Source organism: Aulonocara stuartgranti (genome assembly GCF_965226115.1).
Source record: "Aulonocara stuartgranti genome assembly, chromosome: 7".
NCBI classification, from domain to species: Eukaryota; Metazoa; Chordata; class Actinopteri; order Cichliformes; family Cichlidae; genus Aulonocara; species Aulonocara stuartgranti.
In genome coordinates, this window is record NC_138945.1 from 63,232,932 (window position 1) to 63,260,000 (window position 27,069).

Consider the following 27,069-nt stretch of genomic DNA (forward strand, 5'->3'; position numbering starts at 1 on the left):
TTTCTTTTGTTTATTTGTTTGTTTAAGGGATTTATTCAGCCTTTTGCTGAATTGTTTTCAGTTTTACATTTATTTATTTATTTTTGTAATTTATTTTGGTCAACCTTACATTTTAATGCTGTAATGGTGTTAATGGAAATGTAAATAATTTTGTTGGGTTAAAACAAAATAAGAACTGGTTGAGAATTTAAAGGTGAACCTAGACCAAGATTAAATTAAATCTTGGGCCTAAAGAACTGAACTTGATTTAAAATAACACAGTGTTAATGCAAATAGATCAAAGGATAAACTTGAACTTAGAACTTGAAATAAATAAAACAATAACCTAGGTTGAGAATAACATCCTTCTAAAGCCAAATAAAAGGTTTTGAGATAAATAGGATGAACTGACAGAACATACTGAACTAAGAAGGGGAAAGAAAACATCTTGTTTTCCTTAAATGTGTGATGTTGAATGTTTTATGTAATGTGTCTATAACTGTCTATTCTCTGTCTTCACAAAATAATAAGCCGGCAATTTAAACGTATTTACTGGTCTGTGGTCTTTATTACATGCTACGCTCATTACTGCTCTAGTAGTCGAACCTAACTGGTCCTAGTATACTGTAACGACTCCAGAAGTGTTACAAAGTCAACTCCCATGTGTCTCCCCCCCCAATCAGTTATCCTAAAATAGCCTTATTAAAGTTCAAAGTCTGGAGAATATATGACATTGTGTAATGCTTTAGAATCGGAGAAAAGCACAGCCACATATATTCATGAATGTTTCTCATGCGTGGAGGCATGATAAATAATTTGTTTGCCAAGAGTGGAAGTTGAATGGGTGATATACTAGTTGTCAGAACTGGGGTACTTACTCCCTTGACAGTAAGATTGACATAGGACAGAGTGTACAAGTCAGGCATGTGCCAAAAAGGAGCTTTTGAGGGAAGCCACACTTTTGGCCTTGTTTTTATTTTTCCTTTCAGTGCAGCTTGCTGCTTACAAACAGTAAATTCATAGACTTCAGTGTATACCAAAGATGTATGTGACTAAATCTTAAAATACACGTAAGGTGCACACACACAAATACAGAAACACATATAATACTTATACATACAGAATATCTGTACGTGAACACACACAAGCACACATTCCGTATATTCACAGATCCCTCTAGGGTATGTTGGACTGTTCAGCTAACCCATAAAACCCCAGCTTATCTCCTTTATGGGCCTCCTGGTTCTTTAGTTCCCCAATCCATGCCAAAGCCCCTCTGATAACCAGCCATCTCTGTTTGGCCCGAAGTGGGGGTTAATATCAGTAGGTCTAGAGATATAAGATCCAAGCTGGCTTCAAGCTCTCAGTGCACAAATACAGTGCAGCTGAAGTGAAAAGATGAGCAGATCTGCAAAAGCATCCATGCTGTATGTGTGAAATGTTTTGTGTGAAAAAACATTGAGAATTGCACTTGCACTCAAAAAGTAATGTCTGGCCTTGGACCTGATACAGGTCTAAGGCTGCGTTTACGCTGCAAGGGTAGCCAATTCTGATAGTTGTTTTTCTCTCTGAAAAACACTAAGTGAATGTTCAGTTTCAGTGTGGCTTTCAGCTGACCCATATGCACAACAAAAAAAAGAAAGAAATCGCACACAGCATGTGGATTAGGAGCCAGGAGTGGTGAGATTGTGATGATAACATCCTGACTGAAACAGGGTTCCTTTGAAACTTTTTACTAGCAAATAATAAAAAAAGGGGCAAGGAGGTCTTGCTGATTGGCAGGTGCAGTGCTGAAAGATCTGCCACTTTTGAGGTGTCTTTACCATCAGCTTTAACCTGTAACATGCATATTAAACCTGCAGAGTGATAAAGCTGTCAGAGCTACCTCACTGCATCCTAGGGGTTTTAAAATAATCATTCAGCTTGATTAACCAATTGTTTTATGACATCTTGCCTAACTTTAACCATCCAAATCTTACTACATGCTTTTATATATACTGAATTGAGAAAAATAGGGTATAGGGTGTAAGAGGATGAAAAGAAGCTAGTAAGCCACAATGTATACATTACTAGCTTATCAAACACAGCTCTAATTGTACAAATACGATGTAATCCTAGATGTCAGGCAGCAATTAAATGTAGCTAATTACTTAATAATGAAGGCAGATTGTTTAACCAGACAGTTTAATCCACAAACTTACTTTTAACTACGCTTTGTGTGTATCTCACTTTAGGGTTAAGCCAGATACCCCAGAGGCTTGGATGAGATTTCTCTTAATAATACTGTATTTTCTTAATAGCCCACATGAAAAACCTTTTTGGCTTTCTTTGTAATGTAAGAAAAGGTATTTTAACTCACTGATGAAATTCAATTGTATGTCAGAGTAATTCTCACATGTTGCTACTGTATAATACAGATTTTTAGAGCTGACTACCACTGTCTAAATCCGTTCAGGACAAGTGATGTCATTCATGTTCATGGTAAATCTATAAGCCTTCCTGTGAGCAAGACTCAAGAGGGTTTTTTAAAGACTTTTTAAGAATCTGTGAAATGTTGGCATGACTTATTTCAAATTATTTTTATTTTAGTGTAGAAGGCATAATCGATTTATTAAGAACTTTTCTTAATGTACTACATAGAGCTGAACTGGCTGCAATGCTGACAATGACCGGAGCAAAGGTAAGTTACTGAAGTGGGTTGTACAGAGTTATTGGTTGGCTGGGGATTTTATTCCACATGGAGCTGCCAGGTACGTTGAGTCCTCTCCTGGAGATGTTTATTGAATTCAAAGGAGTCTTTCCAGACATCTCAGAGACACCAACAGGAACATTGTCTGACACATTGAAGAGGATCTGAATCAGGGAGACAAGAAGAAAGTAATACAGTTTAAACAACCAAGAAGGGAAAAGAGGCTGAATGTGTTACCATTTCATTAGTTTTAATAACCTGGTGAGAAGTGAATGGCAGAACTGGATCTAAAATATTCAGATAGGTGATGAGCTTATGAGATATAGATGTGTCAGTCAGAAAGCCAGCTGGTGGGACTAACTTCGAGGACCTTACAAAGCTGGTTAGTCCTGCCTGGACTCAAATACATTCACTATCTTGATTATTTTTTTGTTTTTAATATTTATTTTTGGCTATTGTTATTTATATGACAAGATAGTAGAGGGGACAGGAAAAGAGGGGCAGATATCAGTGGAACAATAACTAGGCCTATTGCTTTTCAGCATACTGGTCACCTGCTACTCAATGAGATACAGTGATCAGGCCATTATGACCATCTGTTTAATATTGTGTTGGTCACCCTTTGCTGCCAAAACAGTCCTAGCCCATGAAGGTATGGAATCCCCTAAAAGTGTTCTGTGATTTTAGCAACAGATCCTTTAACCCTTGTGTGGTGTTCATATTTTTGTTACTCAGCCAGTGTTCATGGGTCTGGTGGACCCGCTAGAGTTTTGGCTTTCCAAATTAACTCTATCAAACAATTTTATGTTAAATTACTCATCAGATGTTTACTTCATCCCAATTACAAGCCATATGAACAGCAAACATGGTTAATTTTTTTCCCTTTACCTTTGTTAGATCACATTTATGAATTAATGTGCTTCTCGTTTTTTGTTTTTTTTTATAAAATGTTATAAAAAAATAAATCAGTTATAATCAAGTGAAGTGAGTGGAAAGACACAACACATTTACACGTGAAGCAATATGTTTCACAACTAAATGACATCAGCTGCTCATCAATGGTGACATTAGGCCCAGGGATGTAAAACAGGGGGAGGTGGTGCACACACTTATCCCACACTGTCCTGATGGCAGCTAGCTTGTCTCTCTGCCGTCGAGCTGGTCTGTCATCTCGGTTATCAAAACGGATAATCCTGGAAATTTTGTGGAAGTTTTCCAGAGATATTGATACACGGAAAGGTTCGTGCCGGTTTCTGCATCCCACAAGATTCTGTGGATTCCCCTTTGGACCTGAAAACTCCTGCAAGGATAAGAACCCCAAAGTAGGCCTGTAGATCAATTTGGTCCATCTCCTTCCACCTCTCTCCAAAAACACACCTTCATTCTAGATTACTGCAAACTAGAGATGGACCGATCCGATATTACGTATCGGTATCGGTCTGCAAATCGGTATCGTGCTTGATCGTGCTGCAATCGGTGTCGGTCTGCAAACCAGACCAGAATCATTTTCTGGATGGAATCTGTGATGAAAAGCTCAAATGAAGACTTGATGTCCTGCACATGAGTAACTGTCAGCCGTGTTGGCCCTGGCTTATCACAGTAACAGCTCTGTAGGGTGGCTCATTTCTTGGGCAAGAAGACCATTCAATTTCACCAGTTATTGACATCCATATTTCTTCACTTGCTGTCTGGTGGGCTTGTTCTGGTCCTGGAGCTGGCTGCTGATGGGGTACTCGTCTTCGTTTTGTTACTAAATGGTGCTCAACCTCATCCTCTTCTTCAAAGTCACTGTCAGACTCTGAATTTTCAGAAATGTGAAATATTCTGAAACCTCTTTGTCAACATCATCATCCAAAGCGCCTCTCTCTTCCAAAATCAATTGGATGGCCCTCGCAGCAGATAATCTTTTGCCATCTTGATCAGTTGTGATAAAGAACCACACTGGCAAAGTCTTATTTATAGTATTATGCCCCTAATTTGCAGGTGGGACAGGGTATGAGAAAATAAAATTTGGATCCCTCAAGAAAGAGGGTAAAATATGTGGGAATGTAAGAGCAGACGGTGTTGATAGTTGAATTTTCAACAATGTTGCAACTTTGTGCGGGAGCAGGAGGGGAAGAAAACACTATCAGCAGCACCAGAAAGGAGGAGGACAGAGTGTGGGAACACAGGACCTACACTTTCAACACTTTTATTAGACCTGGGTCCAGTGGACCCGAACACCTTGTATGTAATGTAAATGCGTGGGGGGAGGTACAGTATGCGGTCATCGAAAATTTGTTCAGATTTATGTTCTTCACAGAAAATAAGCCAAAGCCAATGAATTTCAGGTTGAAAAAATAATTAATTGTTTCATTTTTCTTTTGAGAAAAACTGAAAACGGGTCTCACAGACCCGAACACCATACAAGGGTTAAGTTACAAGGTGGGGCCTCCATCATAGCTGGACTGGCCATCGGGCATACCGGGCATTTGCCCGGTGGGCCGCTGGCGATTTTTTGTTTTTATGGGCTGATGGATTTTTTTTTTTATTATTTTTTTAGGAAGGGTATAATGAAAGGTGTTGGATTGGCCAATTGGTCATGATCGACTCTGGGCTGGACCAATTACAGCCGAGGAGGCCGAATGCACCCGCCCCCTTGTTTAGCAATCACGTGATTTTCGCGCATTGCATGCCGGGAACTCGTGGCAAAACAATCCAAGTACTGCATCAAATGCAAGCATTTGCAGCACCGCAAAACGTTCATTCTCCGGTTCCAATACCTTCTTGTTTTTTCTTTGCCGCACAAAAAAGGAATGTACAAAACAAAAGGAGAACAATGCCGGTCCGTACAAAGACAGACTCGACGAAAAGACAAAGAAAAGATACGAGGAAAAAATCAAAGGAGTGAAAGGGTTAGACCCTTACGAGCACACAGAGGGACAAAATACGTTAGCATGCTGCCCAACTTTCACCACGCTCAGATTTATAATTATACGGTTCTTGTGAGTGCATACACTCATGAAGTTTAGTAACTTCAGGTCACTGCAACAAGCCCAGGTACAGTTTACCGACGGATGGGTACAGGACCTTGAAATGCACCGTGTAGAACGAAAGACCATCGTACATATCATAAGTTTACCAGTCTCACAAATCGTTGTCATAAATACACATTCGTTAACCGTTTATTAATAGAACCTTTGAGCTCAATGGTAATTAATTAGCAGTGGAAATAATTTCTGGTTCGCATTACAGAAATGTAGCAGTGACAATAATATTGTATGCTGTAATCGTACTGGGCAATTAGTGATACAAAAAACCTGTTTTATCCTGTGAATAAACGTATATGTTTTTGTCAATGTGCCATAATAACAGAAGCGAAACGCAATATTGTGTCAGGACAATTCACTATTTATGCACAATAAATAAAGGAGCATAGCGCGACAATTTCTGTTCAGCGGCAGACTTGCTTGTAACCTATATCACTAATTATGTTAAGAAAAATGACGTATTAACTACTAAAAAACTCTGATCTTTGTGGGAATGCTTGGAGCAGACTAACATGTGAGCTGGAGTGTTCTGGGACGTTATATTTGGTATATCCAGGCCATCCGTCGGCTCTTACTTCGGAAACATGGCTTAAAACATTTCTCTTCAACGACGTAATCCGATTAAAAAAAACGATCGGCTTCCCGTGGCTGTCATGCGACCGGCTGTTGCAGTTAATAATACAACAGCTTCTTGCCATTTTTTGTGTTTCTTTTTATCGCTGTGTAACTGAGTTCAATTGAAAGCCTGCGTGCGCTAGTACCTCTTGCCACAAGTTCCCAGAATCCTTTGCGGTTTTACCCCTGAATGACGTCACATTTTCAATCTTTATCCTGGTGGGCCGGTCTCTAGTCAAAATGCCCGGGCCGATTTTTTGTCCCAGTCCAGCCTTGGCCTCCATCATTAGGACTTGTTTGCCTGCAACATTCCTAAGATAAACGATTTGATTGAGAGGGTATATGGAGGCCAAGGCAGTGCCTCGAACTCATTGTTATGCTTGTCAAACCATTCCTGAACCATGTTTGGTTTGTGGCAGGGCCCATTATCCTGCTGAAAGGTTTAACCATGTTTTAAACGTGTGAAGCACCAGCTTAGACCATGTTTCAAACTATCTTCCATTTGCCTAGACTGCCAGGGTGTAATGTTTCACTCCCACAATATGGCAACCCCCCCCCCCCAGAAGAACTGACCTGTCATAGCATTAGTTAGCAGAAATTAAGTTCTGAGATCAGCACTAAAATTGGGCTGGGAAAACAGCTCTGTTTTTTTCTTGCCTATTTTACCACATACTAAGTTTAAAATGTGAATTTCCACAACTGCTTCATTGTGAATTTTTTTTTCTGAAGAACGTTTCCCGGACTTTCTGCTCTATTACCTTTATTGTTAATACATTATACTGGGTTGCTGCAGCTTCTAAAGGGATCAAAGAAACAACTGAGATTGGCCATGATTGTTACAACACCTAACACACCCATAATGTATGACACATAATGTATGATAATGAATTCTTTCTCATCTCACCCCATTGCCATAGCGCAGTTGGCTGTGGCTTGCACATTGCACCTTGGTTTATTAAAACAGAGACCTCAAAGTCAAGAGAAGAGAATAAATATATAGAACTTGGGAGAGTAGAAACAGGTATGAAAAAGAAGTGGCTGAATATGACAAGGGTGTTGGGACAGAGTGGCCTTGTCCTCAGGATTAATTATATACAAAACTAACAGAGACCAACCATGGGCATTGCTAAACTGCAACCCTTGCCTATTAATAGCTCCCATCTTAACTTCACCCAGCCAGAATATCTCAATTGAGACACTAAGTCACAGTACATGTAATTCGTAGGTCCTAACAACCTTTGTAGTAGCCCGTTCTTTCCTATGAGATTCTGCAGGTGGAACATACCCCTTGGTATGTAGTCCTTCCTGTTCTTTATGTTAATATTGTGGGAACAGTCCTCCCCTTACCCTACAGTTCAAGGGAAATACTATATTTGATCACCTAATGTGTTTTTTTGCTGCACATAATTGTATTTTTCTCTCACTTTTAATTCTCTACTCCCCTGGAAGTTTTACCATCTAGGTCAAGGGTATTGGAGGGAGGCAAATTGCTCTTACTGCTCCATGCAGCTTGCTTCACAGTAAAGATACTTTTTCAAAGACACAATGACTTTCTCTTATATTTCTGTTTCAATATTATCAATCTGAGATAAACTGGAAAAGAAAAATGCATACTTTCTATCAAACAAATATACATAACAAGTGATCATAGAAAGCCCACCTTGATATACAGTACTGTTAGGATGACAAACTATATGAGAGAACCAATGAAAAAAAAGAGTGTAAACTGCCAGCTTCTTCAGTCACTCATGCAGGCCCTATACTAGCTCTAGCCATATAAATGTGACGCTAACGGCCTCTGATCAGACTCTAATGGTATTCATAGTTGCCATGGGTCCTTTCACTGCATTATTATTAAGATCATTTTTATTCATGATATCCCCCAAATTGTCCTTGGAAGAAACAGGAGATTATAGGAGGCTGCTGACCCGTGGGTTGTGAATAAACATGAAAAACAATCAGTGTTCCATTTAAAGGCAAAATGGTGTTCAGCCCTGAGCCTCTAGGGCAAGATTTGAGAAGGGGGGGTCGGGAGTGGGGGGTTGTTGAGGGGGCAACAAAAGAATAATGAAATCATTAGCAATAAATTTAAGTGAGAAAGAATGATGCCTCAAACACTTGACCAGTTTTGAATCTCTAGATTGTGTACAATAAAAATTAAAGGGGTCATTTAACTGTACAATGGAAAATGGATAAATTCTTCATGGCATGTTTCTATGGGGAGGCGTTTTGTTGTTCTTTTGAAATATTTCTAATGGTCATAATTACAGTAACCAGCATGCTATTACTTTAGCTTGCTTTTTCAAATTTACTTTGAAGCCAATAGAAGAGATTTTACCAGATTCCCTGATGTGTACCCTGCTCATCATGCACCTACTATGAATAATACATTTTAGATTTTCACACAAGCAAAAGGACAAAATTACCGTAAGGAAGTGCTCAATGTGTATCTTGTAACATTATAGCACAACTGCACTACTGAAATATCTGTTGACTGATTCTGTTCTAAATGCAAAGCTTCGTGAACCCATTTCTTCATGCACCTTCCTCAGGCATAAGTCTATTTTTGCAACTGTGCTTGTATGATAATGTATTTGTACAGAACATGTTTGCACTGAGCTCTGCTGAAATTTTTATGCTAATCAGCAACAAAAAGCTCATGGAAGAAATATAGATTTTTTTAAATTAAAAAAATAAATAAATAATACTAAAAATAATAATTGTGCTTAAATCTGCATTGGAGTCTGTTCCAAAAAGTTGGTTTATTAAAAAGAATAAATAAATAACAAGTTCATTTACAGTAATATGAAGGAGCTCATTTAAAATCAGTCTCAGTTGTCATAGTAACTGTAGCTGTCTGACACATCAATTTATTTTCTCATTCAAAATGATGATTGGTGAATATACATACCAAATGTGTGGATTCACTAAAAAATCTCCAGAGTTCAGTTCATTGATCATGCAAAGACTGTATTTAACACGATTTCATGATTAATCTATTATCAGTGCAGCAACGGTGACTATAACCTTTGGACGATGTGGATTCATCTTGACTAAAAAGTCTGCAATGTCTGGTAAATTGTCAACATTTACAAATTGCAGGTGTTCTACCGGTGGCCTGCAATCAAACAGAAACAATAAATCTGTATGAGGTTTTAAACATGTAACACACTGACCAACAAACAGGCATTTGTCATGTTTTTACAATAACTGAGCATGTAGATGGAACATGTAACACAAAAGATTATGCAAATATTTCTGAGTGAAGATGATTGTAGTGCATCTGAAATGACTCAAGGGCTGAAACTGCACAAAATGTAGTTCATGAGGCAATCTTTGAGCTTAGATTTTTCTACTATGAAATACAGTCATTAAATACAATAAAGCAAATTCTTCAAATCTAAAATCATTCTGAGGACCTCTCTGAATAATTTATAACATTAGTTGGATTAAAGGTCACTGGCATTTCTGTCCATTAACTGTATCCATATTTAACTAAAACAACTAAATCCAAATGCAGACTTGGAGACTAGTACAGTTTAGTATATTTATTACAGCGACAATGAGATTTAACAAGGTCAGCAAGGGGTGAATCATCCAGGCTGGTAGTGTTGAGGTAAATACACAGAGCAAGAATAAACAAAAATCTGAAAGAGTCTCACTGTGCAACTACTGCAGTTGAACCAGTCTTTAAAGTAACTGCAGGTTGATAAGATGAGAACTACACCACACAAGAGCACAAAGTTATGAAACCCATATATAGAGAAAGCAGGAAAAAGACAGAGAAGAAGAGAAACGGGATCTGAAGACCACACAGGCTGTCATACATACTTACATAAATAGTGAACTGTCTACATATCCAAGACCTGAAAACAACTAAGAAACCCCCCCAGATCTGTTTAACTCTGGATACCAGAAGTGGATACACTGCATTCACTGAAGCAAATGTTACATTGGTTCTATAAAGTGGTTAATTTTATATCTATAAACTTGCAAGGCTTTCATATAAGTCACTGTTTGCAAAATTATTTATTTACCTTTACTTAAACATACTATGAGCTAAAAATGTTACATTTAATTATTAAAGTGCAATGATTCATATAATAGTTTTCACGAGTTACATGAAAACTACTTGTATTCATTAAGCAAATAACTATTTATAATTGACATAAGTTTCTATCGAATTCATCTAATCATCCATTCCTCATAGTGTCATAGAGCACCTGCTAAATCAACAGCTTCTTTTTTTCACTCAGCGCTCTCTTCACAACAACAGATCACTGCAGTGACCATATCACTGCCAACACCACACCGGTCCATCTTTCAATCTCTCGCCTGTACACAGATACACCAAAGTATGTAGTTTGAATAGAATACAACATTAAAATAAAGTTTGTTTTAAGTTAGCTGTACCACGTCTACACATCAGTCTTGCACTTGAGTTAACTTTTGTACAGGCCTTTGTGCCCACATGACACAAAGCCTTAAGATTTTAATTTGATTGATCATTGGCATTAAGCTTTGATTTTGTTTTGACCCACAAAATAAACACAACACCTATTTTGAAGACTCTGAATTATTATTTTCTTTAACAGTGAGTCTAAATCAATTCAGAGTAGAAATCAACATCCACAGGTCAAGGGCCAAAAGCTATTTTCTCACCAGACTGTGTTAGCCTGACAAACCAACATCATGTGGCTGTACTCTGCTTGAATCTGCTTCATCCTCTCTGCCACGACCGCCAGACTTTCTGAAAGGCTATATGATACCTGCAGACCTGCTGGTGCATCCTGAGGACAAGTACTTGCAATTACTGCTAATCTTCAGCCCACAGAGAGGTGGTTCTGACCCAAGTCAGTCTTTTACTTCAAACGTACACTGAACAACCTTCACTTCAGATGCTTGATGATACTCTGAAAATAATCTGAATTACCTTGAATTTGTTTGAATTTATTGAAATGAATTTAATCTTTCATTCGATTAATTTTAGGTTTGTTCATTCAATAGCACCCCCTTCCTTTACCTTCAATTACCTAAAGTGCTTACTAAGGTCAAGCTTTCATCTTTTCTAAACTTGGTAGGATCTGGTATATATAGACCGTTACAAATAAACCCACTTATTTATCTTAAAGTTCTAGGTCTTGCGTGTTTACATTTATGTTTTAAAAGTTAAATGTGTGTATATGCTGTATATATGCTGTATTCTTTGACATACACTATGTCAAAAATAGTAGACATATGTTAATGAAAAGACAAATACACACACATACATGTAGAGAGAGAGCGAGAGAGAGCGAGAGAGACTAATTGATAAAGTCATGGTTGGTTAATCTTTTTCTTAATATATTGTATTTATTTAACCACAATAATATGATTGTTATCCTGGTGAAATAAATGGACCTTGGTTGGTCCATGCTGAGACCTTGGAGTCTAACCATGGAACATCTTTAATAATATCTTGTTACACTAGAAAACATCCACTCAAAACACAAACAATAAACAGTGAGGTCAGGCGACCTGCCCGTGGGAGCGTTTGCCTTGATACAGTAAAGCAGCAGGCAGACACACACACAGTGACAATAGCCTCATATATACAGGGAAAGGGCATTTTCTATATCCTTGTTTCCACCTACTTACAAGAAGCATCTTAACTACCCTCCTGACACAGAAACAGTTCCTTTGCTTTGTTCCCTCCACTCTCAGCATAACTGAAAGTCCCTGTTTTGCCACAACCCCATACAAAAGCAGTTTGGTCTCATGTAGCTCCCAGCTGTTCAGTGCTTGATTTTATCCACACATGATCCTTCAAAAGGTATCTCTTGTCAATGTTGTAAGAGTAAGTTGGCCAAGAGGACAGCAGAAATGGCAGCAAATATTACAATAGTTCTGTAAAAAATATTTTAAGTGGGGATAAAGGACCGGATTGGTTATAATGTAAGTACAATAACACAGAGTTGTAAAGATACTTGAAAAAACACATAATTTTTTAATTCTATATATAACCCCTTTGTAAACGCTGTTCACCGAAGTCTATTTACCAACATACATAAAGATGTTACACATAAAAAATACACGGAAACATTGGAAATCAGTTTTTGGCACAACACCGGTCCGAGTGTCAGGTGAACTGAACTTCAGGTAAGAAGTTATGACCTGCAGTCTATCTGGGTCAGATATAAACCAAGTTTGTTGTGGAAGTTTTCCATTTAAATAAAGCCTGCAGACGAGCGGTAGCTAACATTCTTTAATCAAAACACACAAAGAACAGACAACCAAGCTTGTGGAGAGCCTACATGACCGCGGGGCAGACGGTCAGCAGAGTCTCCCTGCGGGTCTAGTTTTGCCAGGGGGGGCAGGTAGGGGCATTAACAGGGAAAGGGGGCACAAAGAAATACTTTTTTTCTTATTCTCATTTAAAATGTCTGGCTTTTAATACATAATTATCTGAATGTTAGAACCAAAGTTTTTATCTGATGTAAAATGTATAGAAATCATCTGACCATCTGCTTCAGGATCTGTCCATTCAGCACAGCATCAGCACCACGGAAATACATGGATACATCCGTAGGCTCGAGACAGAATTCCCAATGTGTTTTCGGGACTTTCAGGTGTATGGACCAATGTTTTTTTTCTGATCAAACCAGAAAGCTTTTATGAGCAGCTGGATTAGCCTGGCTGGACACAGAGGACAGCAGCTGATTCGACTCTGTGGGGGTCAAAGTTTGTGAACGCAGCTGGATTTGTTGCTGTATTTTGCTCTACATATCTGTGTGAGCAGATTTTCTCTCACATGAGTGTCCTCAGGTAGCCGCCTGAATGCTGGACACTTGGAGACCTGTGTCTCTGAGTGAGAGACCAGAGATCACATTAACATGTGTATCTCTGTATTAACAAACATGCCATATTGGCCCAGTTTGTTTTTCTTATCATTGTTGTGAGGAGACCATAAATAGCATTTGTATTTTCTGTTGTACAGTTCATTTGCTGTTATGGAGATCTTGTTATGGATAAAAAGTGTTTTTTGTTTCAAAATAGCTGATAACTATTCGCTGATAGCTGCCAACATCTGCAAACAAATATACAGCTGCTGCAGTGGATATAAGGATAATGTTAAGTGGATCAGTGAAAGTGCATTGATGGTGCAGATTAGAGAGAGAAGCACCCTTAGCTGACTGTTTCCTTCTGCTCAGAATACCACTCACCACTCCAAATTCCTGTGTAGAAGTTATAATTATGCAGTACTGCCTCTTGATACATTTTTTTTTACTAGTTTTTACTAAATTTTAGTTCATAACCTCTGTTTTGTGGACATAGCCTGTGTGACTGTAAAGAGAGAAAGAATGTACTTTATCCTATTTGAATAAAATAGCTTCTCATTAAAACTGCTTGTCCCTCCAGACCAAATGCTCTGTTGCCAACCCTGGTATTTTTCTAGCTACTATGTTGATCGTATGACCATACATATTTCATAAGATCTTCTACGTTTGTTACCATAAACCAAATGCTAAATGTGTTTTAGTAATGCAGTTTTGAATTGTGCTTGATTTAATTTTATTGTGTAATTTACACACATTGACATTTTTGGTGATGTTCTTTTATTTAAAACTCATGATTGATTGTGTTTTGACAGTTTTGTATTTCCAGTGTTATCACAGCATACAGAGAAGTCATGACTATGTATTGAACCAAGAATAACATTTACATTGTTGCTTTATGGAGATAAATTGCACAGGTGTTTGTGTTAGTGGTAAAAATCACTCTGTGTTAACCTTGCTATTCGAAGTCTATATATGTTTGGTAAAAAAAAAAAAAAGAGAGAGAGAGCATCACTGATCTCAGAGAATGGAATGGATTTGGATGTATTGTCACCTAGAGTTTGAATTTTTTTTCCCTCAGTCTCTTATTGAAAGAGAAAGGGATAAACAAGTGGAACGGCTGCCTCCAAACTGCTCAGGAATATCCATAGAATAACACAGGCATTACTAACAGGAGAGGAGAGAAGGAGGCTGAGTGACAATCCAGAGAAGGAGCAAAAAGACCAAAGGATGCAGACAAGTGACTCTCAGTCTCTGAAAATCTGTCTTCTGCAAACATGTTGCCATGTACCTAAGCACAGTAACAAGAAGCTTTTTGTCTTTTAGATTTTGACAGCTGAGTTGAGAGCTAGGCTTAGGGCACAGGGGTGGCAATTACCTTGTCTGGTTGTTTATATGTTTCCCATCAGTGCTTTCCAGTAACATGGGAAAGACAAGAAAGAGTCCAGTGTCAGACTATATAGAGAAAAACTAGCTGCTAAAACAACCAGCAGTCAGTGATTCAGTTTTAAAGTTGCTCTACTTGTGCACCAACCACTCAGACTGATCTGGAAAATTAACAGTTTAACTCCACATGGCTGATGTGTAGGCTAATGTTGCCTGTTGCCCCTGCCTGTGTCTCCTTAAGAGGCATTTCTTCACTCGGGATATCGATGTATTCTGTACTGATGTTGTTCACAAATTAACACATGTTGAAGCTTCTTTCAGGGTCCACAATATAGAAAACTGTGGTGAAAGGCATTAAATTACTTGATAATCATGAGGAAAAACAATCTTAGACTTGCACGAAGCTTGCAAGTTATAATACATGGATTTATTTGAGTAAATGTTTTCCAGAGATATAGATTGTTATTCAGCCACTCAAACTAACAGGACCATCTGCAATCACTGATAAAATAGCTTTGCATAAATATTTGTGTAATATTCATTTTAACAAGCACCTGCTACCTGCTCTTAATTTCCAAAAGCTCGCTTGAGAAACAGCTTTAAAAATATACACATTTGGTGCATGACTAAGGGTTTGTGTGTGTGTCTAGACATGTGTAAGAGGGAGCAGCAGTTTGAATTGCAATGTTGTTCACATCTTTATATGTACTGTATGCATTTGCATCAATACCACAGAATTTGCATGCAGTTCTTAGGTTTACAAAACATGCCCAATACACCTTTTTATTTCCCACCTTGCTGGTAATATGAGAATAATGACAGCTTGAGGGCTTGATGAAACTGACCTTGGTGTTAATGAGCTTCTCACAGACAGACAGCAGTCCTCAATGCACCTTAATTGACATGGCACCCCTGCTTTCGCATTACCACTTACCTGTGTCAATCTCAAGAAGAGTTCTTAGCCCATATCTGCCGCAGCCATTTGTTCCAGGAATCTTCTCAGGGGATGCACCAGCATTCTCATCTTCTTCTAAGTGACTTTCCATTTATTCCATCAATAGATGGAGCCCTATTTTTAATTTCTATTTTTCACAGTTATGTGCTGGGGCTAAATAACAGACTTTGTGTATTGTGCTCAACAAAAAGTGACAATTGCAAGTAATCATTTGGAACTGGTGAATTCTATAAAACTTTTGTGTGCTTGATAAGCTCGGAAAGTGGAGTTCTTTTCAAATCATTAAGGCACACATTGCTCATAGAAAGGGGGGAAAAAGCCATTTCTGGTGTTCTGCCAAGCATACTTGTGTGAGCAGTCACATGTACATGTAGATACACAAGGTCTTGTGAAGCCAGTGAAGATAATTCATATTTCATGGACAGACCAAGTCAAGTGTGTAAAGTTCAACAGAAACATCAGAGAAAATGAACAGAGGCAATGACATTTTAATCGAAACGACCACCCATTTAAAAATAGCATTGTTGACATGGGCATTTCATTTATCCATAACATACTTTTTGTAATCTCAACCACAAAGGAAACACAAATGGATCTCTGTTTGCACATGAAGGTCAACTATAAACTGAAACAGAGAGAACAAATGCCCTAGTGGGCATGGCACGAATGCATTTATGATTGCATAATTTTAATTTTTGTATCAAGTAAAGCATGCTAAGTATAAGTATTTACTAATAAACAATAACTGAAGACCATCATTATGCTTTGCATTTTGGTCATAATCAGATGTGCAATAACATCCTCATACATCCAACTATAGATCGTGGTTAGTAATATCAGTTAGTTAAGGTCTTGCTCACATGTGGCACACAGGTGATGCCATCCATGTACAAGAGATGGGTGATGGCCACTTCACTCATGAATATGAGTCTGTATCTGTTCTTAGTGATGAGCTGACTTAGTAGGTTGAGTCATGTCCAGAACAGAAGTGTAGACGGCGCATCCCCTTTATTAGTTTCCCTTTGGGCAGGCCTCTAGTGATGTTTTCAAAGTCACATATAGTCCCTGATTAATGTTATTAGCACATTATTAGCCTTGTACTAATCTAAGCACTCCAGTACTCCTGCATCCTTTCTTCAATCCAGGCAGTGCTCAGGTTGAGCACTAATTTCATATTGCTTCAAATTTCTCTTTCATTAAGGGGGGTAAAATGCCTCTGGCTATGAGGCAAGGTGGTCATAGGTTTTTGGACCATTTTCGAACATCAATCAGTGACTGACACTGGGAGGGCTGCAGCTCTCCGTATCACTCACTGACTCTGTTCTGCACAGGACATGTCCGTGCATTATCAAAGTCAGGAAACAACGGTCTGATGACAGTAATGGGAGGGAGACAGGTGGTAAATGGTGAGAGGAAAAGCGATTTCATTATCCTGTTCAAAAACTTAATGTATATTATTTACTTTCTGTGAAGACAAGCACTCAAGTATAAATATGAGTTTTGAAGTAGCACAATGTAATATCTAAGCTGTTTAAGATGTATGACAGCATAAGTAGCTGCTGAATATCTCATCAAATCTGATAGACAAAAAATAAAAATTACACTTGATGGATTTTATGGAAATATCCATTTGTGTGCTTATATGCTTACAGTGAAGTGAAAAATGCTGCGGTGTTAATGACACTATGTCAGATTTGAATGCAAGATCCTTGTCAGGGCAAAGGCTGCAGTTTAATTTAGCAGAGGTGGGACAAGAGGTTGTAAAAGCTCTGGAGGGTCGGCAGTCTATCACCGAGCACAAGTCAAATCCTCGCCAAATGCTCATGTCATTCAGTTGATATTTTTATGACATGATGCACATGACAAAACTAATCTAGACCTCAAATCAATTTACATATCCACATCTGTTTTCCATTTCCTGGTCAGCATTTTGAACTTATTTAAAGAAGGATACATACTTTATTATACCTTTATCATCATTAATAATAATTTAGCTTTAAAAACACTTACATGCGATAATTTATGTATACTAATGTTCATATATGCCACTGCGACATCACTCCAAGTTATCAAAACTTTCAATAGCTCTGCAGTGTGAATGGGACAAAATATAAATATAAAATATATAAAGCTTTCACATATCAGAAATCAAAAAAGTTATGTATCACACAAAATGCAATATGATGAATGTGTGTAAAGTGAGTGTAAAAGTACCAAACATCATAATAAAACTAATATAACTAAGGCCCTGGTCACAGAGGCCTAGAAACCAGTCGAGAGCCACTTGACTGGTTGCCGAGTTGCACAAAAAGGTTTGACTTCCTTCACCTTTAAAGTAAAAGTTACACTACACCTTCCACTTCAGCCAGCAGGTATAAAAATGTGCAACTTTGAAGATGAACAATTTCCTGTTGCACTTTTCACAGTTTCACCACCTTTTTTTTGAGCAGTTGATGCATGTTTGCAGACAAGCCAACGCTTCCCATGCCAATAACAGTCAACTGTAGCAACCTACTACTGACAAAAGAAATTACAAGGATGTTTTGGTAAAGGACCCTTCACCTCTTTACAAACAGCTTCACCCAGCAACTGTCAGCAACCCCTTGACAACTGTTTGTCCCTCCTGACCAGTGATTGCTGGGGGTTACTAACCAGTCATATGTCCTGTATAATCTGGTCCTAAATCATTTGGTGATGCAACCTAGGAACTATACCAGTGGCTTTGCATCTTCCACAAAATATTTTTCCATCTTTTGCTGTGCTTCAAATAATACCAGGAGTGTTTCACACATGTGAGTGTTTAGTCATTAAGGGCTCTATTTTTTGAAAATTGCCCAGAATGTTTATGCAATTCCTGTATCCGACCTCTTGCCCTCATCATCTGTTCTGTGCAACTTGACGTGACTTCTGTCCAAAATACTACTAGAGCTGGAGTGTGATGCATCTGCATCAGGTGCATACCAAGCTGAATACAATATGTATGTGGAGATCAGTTTTTCTTTTTTACTCGAAGTTATAAACAATAACTCAGCATCTGAAATTGTAATAATACTGATAATATATTAATGTATCACATGTAAGCGATACAGGTGTAAACACATGCAGCCAAAGGCAAGATTCTTATTTCTTCATTTAAACATTACTGTTGCAAAAATGCCATGGCAAGCTTTTTAGTATCTATCAATCATGTGGGCAAAGCAGTCTGTTCCTTAGGTTACCACTCTACTTAGTGAGTCATTTTTGTCATGCTGTATGACAGGCCTAGCTGTCAAAGGTGTGGGATGAATAATGAATAATTATTCCAGGCCTATTCTATAGAATATGCTCTGGATTACACAGACTTCATACAAACTTAAATAGAAATTGCACTTGTCCTTGCACATATAACCTTTTTTATTTAATTGTTAAGATAAAAATAAATAGTTGACTATGAATAAATCATTCTATGATTAGACTTAGCTCACGACAAGCATTTTGCCTACACTTTAAAGTTTAAGCTTAAAGTCTTAAAATGTTGCTATAGATATTAGAAAACATGTGTTTTGATATATTATAACAAACAACTTGGTTCCTCTGAAGTTCTCTCTGGTTATACACAGATTACAAACTTGGCATTTGACAGCATCCGTCATTAGTGATTTTGTTAAGCCACAACAATTACACACCATCTTATTATCTCACCCTCTGAAGGTGATTACTGTTCAAGTGTCACTTTTGCAACAAAACAGGTTGATGAGTTGCAATGGATCAATACTCTCCCTGAGTGCCCAAGGAGAGTGCAATGGTCTAAACACTCTCAATTGTAACCTATTTATAATGGCTACTAATTTCAGCCTAAAATAAAGCATTTGCAATTTTCATTTATATGCGAAAGCTCACAAGTATCAAGGTACAACAAAGTATAAACAAACATGGAGAGGAAAAACAAACTTGAACCTTCCAATAAAGCTGAAGGAACATGTATGCCAACCACTGTGAAACAGAAACGGCTCCAAGCCATTATAGGTGCAAATGAGCCATTGTTCTCTGTTTTTCTGACTTGTGTGTGCAGTGCTGGCACACTTTTTATATGCTGAAGTAGAAATGTACCTCTAAGGTTCTGACATATTTCACCCTGTTTGCACAGCAACAGTAGTACTTCATAAAATTCTACATTTGTCCTTTCCTGTTTGTTTTATCCTTCTCTATTATTTTCACGTCTTTTTTTTCTTTTTGCTTCTCTTGCTCTCTCCCTGTAGGTATATTTATATAGGTGGAACAGCATTGGAGAAGTGATTGAAAAGCTGTCCTGTAGATCAGGGTGGTTTGTGGGGCCTGTCCATGCTCTAATCCATCCTGCTGGCCCACCACACAAGCAGAATATCAAACAGGCAATCCCCAAGGAAGAGAAGAGGTAAAGATGTTGAGGAGAGAGAGTAAAAGAGAGAAGAGGCACAAAGAAAAGATGTGTGGGAGGACGGAGATAGCATAACATTTGGATTCAAATAGAGAGAAAGAAAATAAATGGTAGGTGGGTGGGATAGGGGTACAAAATTTAAAGTTGGAAAATGTTAACACAGCCCCGACAGCAGTGGAGGGGGTAGGGTGTGAGTTGGGGGAAGAAGGTGCATTCCCACAGTCTCACTCCACTACTTTTCTTCATTTGGCTCTGATTAACTCTGATAATTTATCTGTGCCATTATGCTGCTAATAAAAAAAAGGTCGGGAAGCACAAATGGGGTGGTAATGGGGTCTTGATCCACCTTCTAAAATAAATTGAGCAATAACAGATAGCGCTTCACAAAAGGTGTGGGTTGTGGAGTGGGGTCATTGAATGTGTCAGAGGTCAGCCCAGCAGACACCTTTGTATCCACTGGTGGAATTTAATTGTCTTCAAAATTAGGCTGTTTCTAGAGTTTGAAGGGTCTTGAGATCAGGTTCAAGATGTCTCACGAGTGAATTCAATATTAATTCTCTCTCGATCTCATAGGAAAAATCTATATTGTAAATATGTAACGACCCTGAAGGTTGTTCACAGCATTGTGTTTCTGGGTTTACACATCCAAATACCAATCACCAACCAAGCCATGTACCAGTTCCACAGATGGATCAGGCCACAGTCAAACACACATCACTGCAGTGCGGCTAAGCTCTACTTCACACTCCCTTGCCCTAGGGTACAGCAGGAAGTGCCTAGAGGACACTGCAAATATAGACTGGTGATGTTTCCTTTCTGAGTTCATGCTTTTAACAGAAGGGCTGATCCTCAACTTATTTTGTCTAGATGGCGTAGAACTGAGAGAACCCTAAATAACAGTTGGTTTGTGTACTGACAGGTTTATAAATGGCTTTCCAATGTGAAGTGAACTTGAAGGCAGCTCACAGTTTTGTACTTCCCAGCAATATGTGAGATATAGGTCGTGTCCAAATTCATGGGCTGCATCCTCCTGAGGACCCGGCCTTCGCGGTCTACGTGGGCCGGGTCCTCAGAAGGTCGGGTAGGCCGGAAGTAAACGGCCGTGAAATTGGACGGTCTAGCCTTCTGATTAGCGTCACCGCTGTCTCGGTGGAGTTTAATAAACTCAGCCGTCTGCTCCTTGCTATCTAAAATATAACAGGACACTGGCGTAAATTCTCGACTGTCTCATACTTCTGTTTAATCAGTTTTCTGTTTGACGTTTAGTCAGCTGTGTAAAAACCAAGGAGGAACCCACCCAGGGGATTAATAAAGTTTTATTTTATCTAATCTTATCTAATAACTTTAATCTCAGCCAAACCGATTTACTCACAAACAAACAAAACACTGAAAAAAGCCCAACAATAATATTTTTAGGTTGTCTAAGTGACTTATATATTACGTTTAACCCGAGCAGCGAAAGTCCGCGGTGATCTGAAAATGATGTGCCGGGAGTTGTGCCGTTCTCGGCCGCATCAGTAACCCTCGAGCTCCCGGCTAGCTATCGAGCTGGTGGGTAGCAGACGCCTCCGAAAACGTCGAAGCACTTTTGCAAATATGCGATATCTTGATAAACCGAGCAGATATTTGATGTTTACACAGCTACTTCCTCGCCTGAAAAAATGTTAAAAGTTTATTTTGTGACCCAGAAAGATTAGTATGAGTAATTTTAAAACTTAGTAGCGGCCGCCATTGTTGGAAACTGGAGTTTGGCTGGGCCGCGCTATGAATTCTGGGATATGGTAGGCCACGAAGGACACACCCGACCCATCCTTAAAATTCGGGGAAAAGGAGGACGCATTTGTCGGCTACATTCGGAGGAGTCTACGAATTTGGACAGCCTTTGGCATGTCGCTGTGACGTAATAGGTCTACAAATGCGGCCTCAGGAGGATGCAGCCCATGAATTTGGACACGACCATAGTGTCATTTCTGTCCATAATTTAGAGATGGTGCACTTTACACTTCATCCAGCACTTATTTTTAGAGGGTGTGGCTTTCAAGGTGCACAAGCAACTGAAGACCAGGACACTGAGTCAAAATCAGATTTAACTGACCACACATGATCTTAGGATCATGTTCTGTGTTTTAATTCAATAAAGCTGATAATATGCATGGCCTTTAGCATGTCAGTATGTATGCAATATCTGTGTGTATGATAACTGTATAAGTGAGTGTATGTAAGAAACCAGAAAAAAACTAAATGTTCTGTCAGTCTTTTGGCCAGAATGGGGAAGAAGAGAGAAGCAATAGAATGTCCATGACAGGTTCTAGTAGGGCTGCTATTTTATTTTCTTAGATTTCGGAGCCTCTACTTTGAAGTTGAATCAGTACTTCAGCTTTGACCGGAGTATTTTTCAACACTAATATCTGTACTTCTACTTAACCCTTTAAGACCTATCATAGAACCAAGTCTGCCAGAGCCTATATTATATTTTTACATGCTGTAGAGCCATTTTTGGGAGCATTTCAAGTTGCTATACATCAATGCAACCATTACAGCCTAAATTTTAATATTATGCATGCATTAAGTGCATAGTAATTACATAAATTGCAAAAAAGTGCAATAAACTACAAAAAAATTGAAAATCGTTTTTGTTTTTTAACATATATTTCTAGTTAGAGAAATTTAAGAGGCTTATCCCTCAAAATTGTAAATACAAAAAAAGTTGCACAAAATAGTTTCCCACCACAGGAAATTTATTTTGAGTGTCTTCATAGTTTTATTTTTGAAATACACCAATTTCTATACACTGCAGGAAAAACGAAAATAAATATTATAGTGCAAATTTGCAAAAAAGCAGCATATGCATCAAAATAAACTATTTCCAGCAGTGCAATATGAGTCTTAAGCATCCCAGAAACGACACAGAAAGTCATAAAGTCAAACATAACTTTTAAAAACACCAGTATAAGCTCATGAGGCCTTGATGATAAAAAAAAAAACCTACATTTCCGCGAAAATGATGTCACTTCCGGTTTCGGGCAGGTCATGGCGGACATGCGATAGTTCGTGCTGATGGACGTAGGAAGTGTTATGAACAGCTGATCGGATCGGCAAAGCGTGTTTCTGGAATATTGTGTTTTTGTTGCTGCAAGTGCTTTTTATGCAGTTTTTGCAAAGCTGTATGTGGAAGGACAAGCTGATGGCATAAGATGTAAGTACAACTCCGGTTTCATATGCAAAAAAAATTATTGCGCTAGCTCACGTGGTTGCAGTGCTACCGGGATTTAAAAATAGTTACGCTAAACGGAGCGTGCTGCTCTGACCGGTTTTAAAGGGTTAAGTAAAGAATGCCTCTACTTTGCCACCTCTGATTATTTGTTTAATTTGGTAAATTAGATGAAAATTAACAACTTAACATCTTCATGCCGTTACTGCTATTGATCCCTCCTGGCAGTTCTAAGAAAGCCATAACTACAGAAGAGGATTAGGGCCACTGAAATTATGACTTTTTCCTAAGAATTCTGAGCTTAAAGTCAAAATTCTGACTTTTATCTCACAAATCTATTCCCTCAGAATTCTGACTTTAATCTCGGGATTCTGACTTTTTCTCCGAAATCTGTTCCCTCAGAATTCTGACCTTAAGCTCAGAATTCTGACTTCAATCTCAGGATTCTTTTTCTTCAAAATTTTGACTTTTCTCTCAGAATTCTGTTTTTTTTTCCCCAGAACTCTGAGCTTTAAGTCAGGATTCTGAGTTTTTTCTCAGAATTCTTTGTCCTCAAAATTCTTTTTCCTTCAGATTTCTGACTTTTTCCTCAGAATCCTACTTTTAGCTCAGAATACTGAATCTTTCTTCAGAATTCTGATTTTAATCTCAGAATTCTTTTTCCTCAGAATTCTGACTTTTTTCGTCACAATTCTTTTTCTACATAATTCTGACTTTTATTTCAGAATTTTGAACCTAAAGTCATGTCAGAATTCTGACTTAACTCTCAGATTTATGACTTTTTTCCTCAGAATTCTCTTTCCTCTGAATTCTGACTTTAATTTGAGAATTCTTTTCCCTCAGAATTTTGACTTTTTCCTCAGAGTTCTCACTTTTTTCTCAGAATTCTCTTTTTTTTTTTCAGAATCATGACTTAAAAGTCAGAATTTTGAGGTTATTCTCAGAATTCTGGAAAGTAAGAAAAAAAAATACGTCCCTACATTTTTTCCCGGTGGCCCTAATCTTCTTCCATACATCACCACCACAACAATGAAAATCAAGACGTGCAGTATTATATTGCACACATTTCCAGTTACCAGCACTTGTTCACTAATTTATCACACAAAGCATCATGATTTTTCAGTGATTCTTGTCTATATTAGACATTTTTTTTCTTTTTTGCACACAGTTGTAAGCTAGCTGTAAAACAATTTTTTCTAATTTTCTAAATAAATATATTATAATTTTGGGCATTACACAATAATTATTTCCAATAATTATAAATTCAATAGTGGACAATATGATGGTGTATGTTTTTAACATCTAATATTTAGTTTACTGTGAGTCTTTGACCAAGCTATGTCTCATAATTGGACTGCTGTGAAAAAAATACTATTTAAAGAGCGTAAAACAAAAAAACAAACAAAAAAAAACTGTTCTAAAGTATTTTAGCACCTTTTCTAACAGAAAAAAAATGCATTTTTACCAATGTTATCCTGCTCCCTGATGTGCCACATGGGGTAAAAAAGGGGAATAAAAGGGTAACAACATAAGCAATTTCTTATGCTCCTTCAACATTTACTTTAATTTCTGTCATTGTTATATTATCATGACATTTCTCTGAAAATCTCTGTATGAGCACAGAGCAGTGGAGAAAATAAACAGTTATTTGTGCCGTTGTCCAGATGAGGTTGGCAATTTCTCTGCATACATCTTCCTCTGCAAGTCATAAAGTACACCAAACCTCCATCTTCCAAAAAGCAAGTGTGTTAGGTAGGCTCAAATCAATACAGCGTATTCTTCAGAATTCACAAACCACCATTTTTTTTTAGATGGTCTGGGGATTTTAAAAAGCATTTCAGCAACCAGCATATTTCTTTTAAGAATAGAACCCACTCTGAAGAATCTATCAAAATCCCACATGTTTGAAAGTTTAGTAAATGGGGTTCGCTGGCAGCAGTAGCTGTGTGCCAGTGTGCCTTTAAGGCATTGGCATTTATTGGTGCAGTGAGTTAGACAGTTTTTTTTCTCCTTTCTTATTTTTTCATGCCTGTACATGTTCCCACTGAGTTTCACAGTGTTAGTTTCCCATTATAATACATATGTAAGCATTATTGGTCTTGTAAAAAGCCCTGATTCTTAGTATATAAACTGCTGACTGGAACTGCCAGTAAATTAGAAACAAATTTATTTTTTGTCATAAATATAACTCTGACAGTTTGATTTGAGTCTCAAGTATAATAACAGTGATACATCCCTACTTTTTTGAAAAATGAAGTCATCATTTGGGTAATGGGAAATGCAGCTGCTATTACACCACAACAGACTGCTTACAAGCACTTTATGGGTGAGTGTAAGATGTTTGTTGATATGCAAAACTCAGACACTGCTACTCATAAATGAGCAAATGTGGCCTGACTGACAGGCTGATATATGGCAGCTAACTGCTATGCTGTCATTTCAGCAACCTTAAAGAGGCACTCTATCCTTGCATGTGTTGTTTTGAGCTTTAAAATAGGAAGTTCTAATTTACTGTTCAGGTCATATCTGACCCATTTTGATAGCAGCAAAAAAACCTTAAACATTATTCCGTTTTTCTTACATTTGAGGACTTTTCTTCAGTTGAAAATATCGAAATATGAAAATATTTTAATATTGTTTTGAATGTATTTTTATGATTAAGACCGATTATCCACAGTAGCTTAAGTCTTGCTATTTTTGGTTGTCCCACTATTTAGTATTTGTCAGTTTTGGTCAAATGTTTAAGACTTCTTATGACATCTTTAAAAGCAATATTCCTTCTCCTGGTTGCAAGTAGAGTGAAAGGAAGAGACAGAGAGAGCTCAACTCAAGGCATGAATGAAAAAAAAAAAAAAGAATGCTTGGACACTGCTAGCATAATTGACAGGTTTTTGACGGGGCTTCCAGACAAACGTAAATCAGGAGATGAAGCATCGCCAAATATGTTTCCAAACCAACTTCATTCTAAGCCAAAGAATAGAAAATATGGTTAAGCATATCTTCCCTTTGGCTTCACCTGCACAAGTGCCAAGGTAGGTCTCCCCTGCAGAATTTCCCTGCGTTGGGCAATTTTTTCTTGTAAAACAAAGGGGGCCTAGCAAAGAAAGTTTGGGAACCACTACTCTAGAGAATTACATCTGTTTGACAATTTCATCACCTGATTGATAAACACTTTTACGTGGTTCTGCTATGGGGTGTTGGTATGTAACTCTTTTATAGATTGGTGCCCTTACCCAACATCATTCCATCCCAGAGAGATAGGCCCTACATGCCTCCTCCCCAGATGATTTGCAGCTAGGTTTATTAATGCCATTCCCAAAACATAAATAAGCAACTGTTCAGATAGCTACTCAAGATAACTAATCAAATAAAACCCAGACTCTACATGATGTGCAGCAACTAGAGGGTGAGAAGATCAATAGAGTTCAGTGGAATTTTCTTCTGTCAAATCAAATCAAATCAAATCAAATCACTTTTATTGTCACATCACATGTGCAGGCACACTGGCACAGCACATGCGAGTGAAATTCTTGTGTGTGAGCCCCACAAGCAACAGAGATGTGCAAACACAACAACACAAACGAGCAAAATACAAGAATGGCCAACCTGAAACTAATAAATGGGACACAATTTAACATGCCCCTTTTTAACTAACATTGTGACACAATACAGAAGGGACTATGAAGATATTAATTTTATTTTTTGTTTGTTTTTGTAGTTTACTGCTAATCATCTACTTATCTGATCCTTTATCCAGTATCTGAATTATATCAAAGGATTATGAGATTTGCTGACTGTGGATCCTATCTGAGTAAAGCGAATGCATGTTCAAAATACCAGTTTGAGATCATTTAAAATATGTAACAAGACACATCATCCTACTGGAGGCATCATCAGAAAATGTCCACGCCGACCTGATGTACATGTCCACAAAGTGGTGGATATGGACAATAACAATACCCAGGTATGTCTTGCATTTGGTACCATTGTTGAG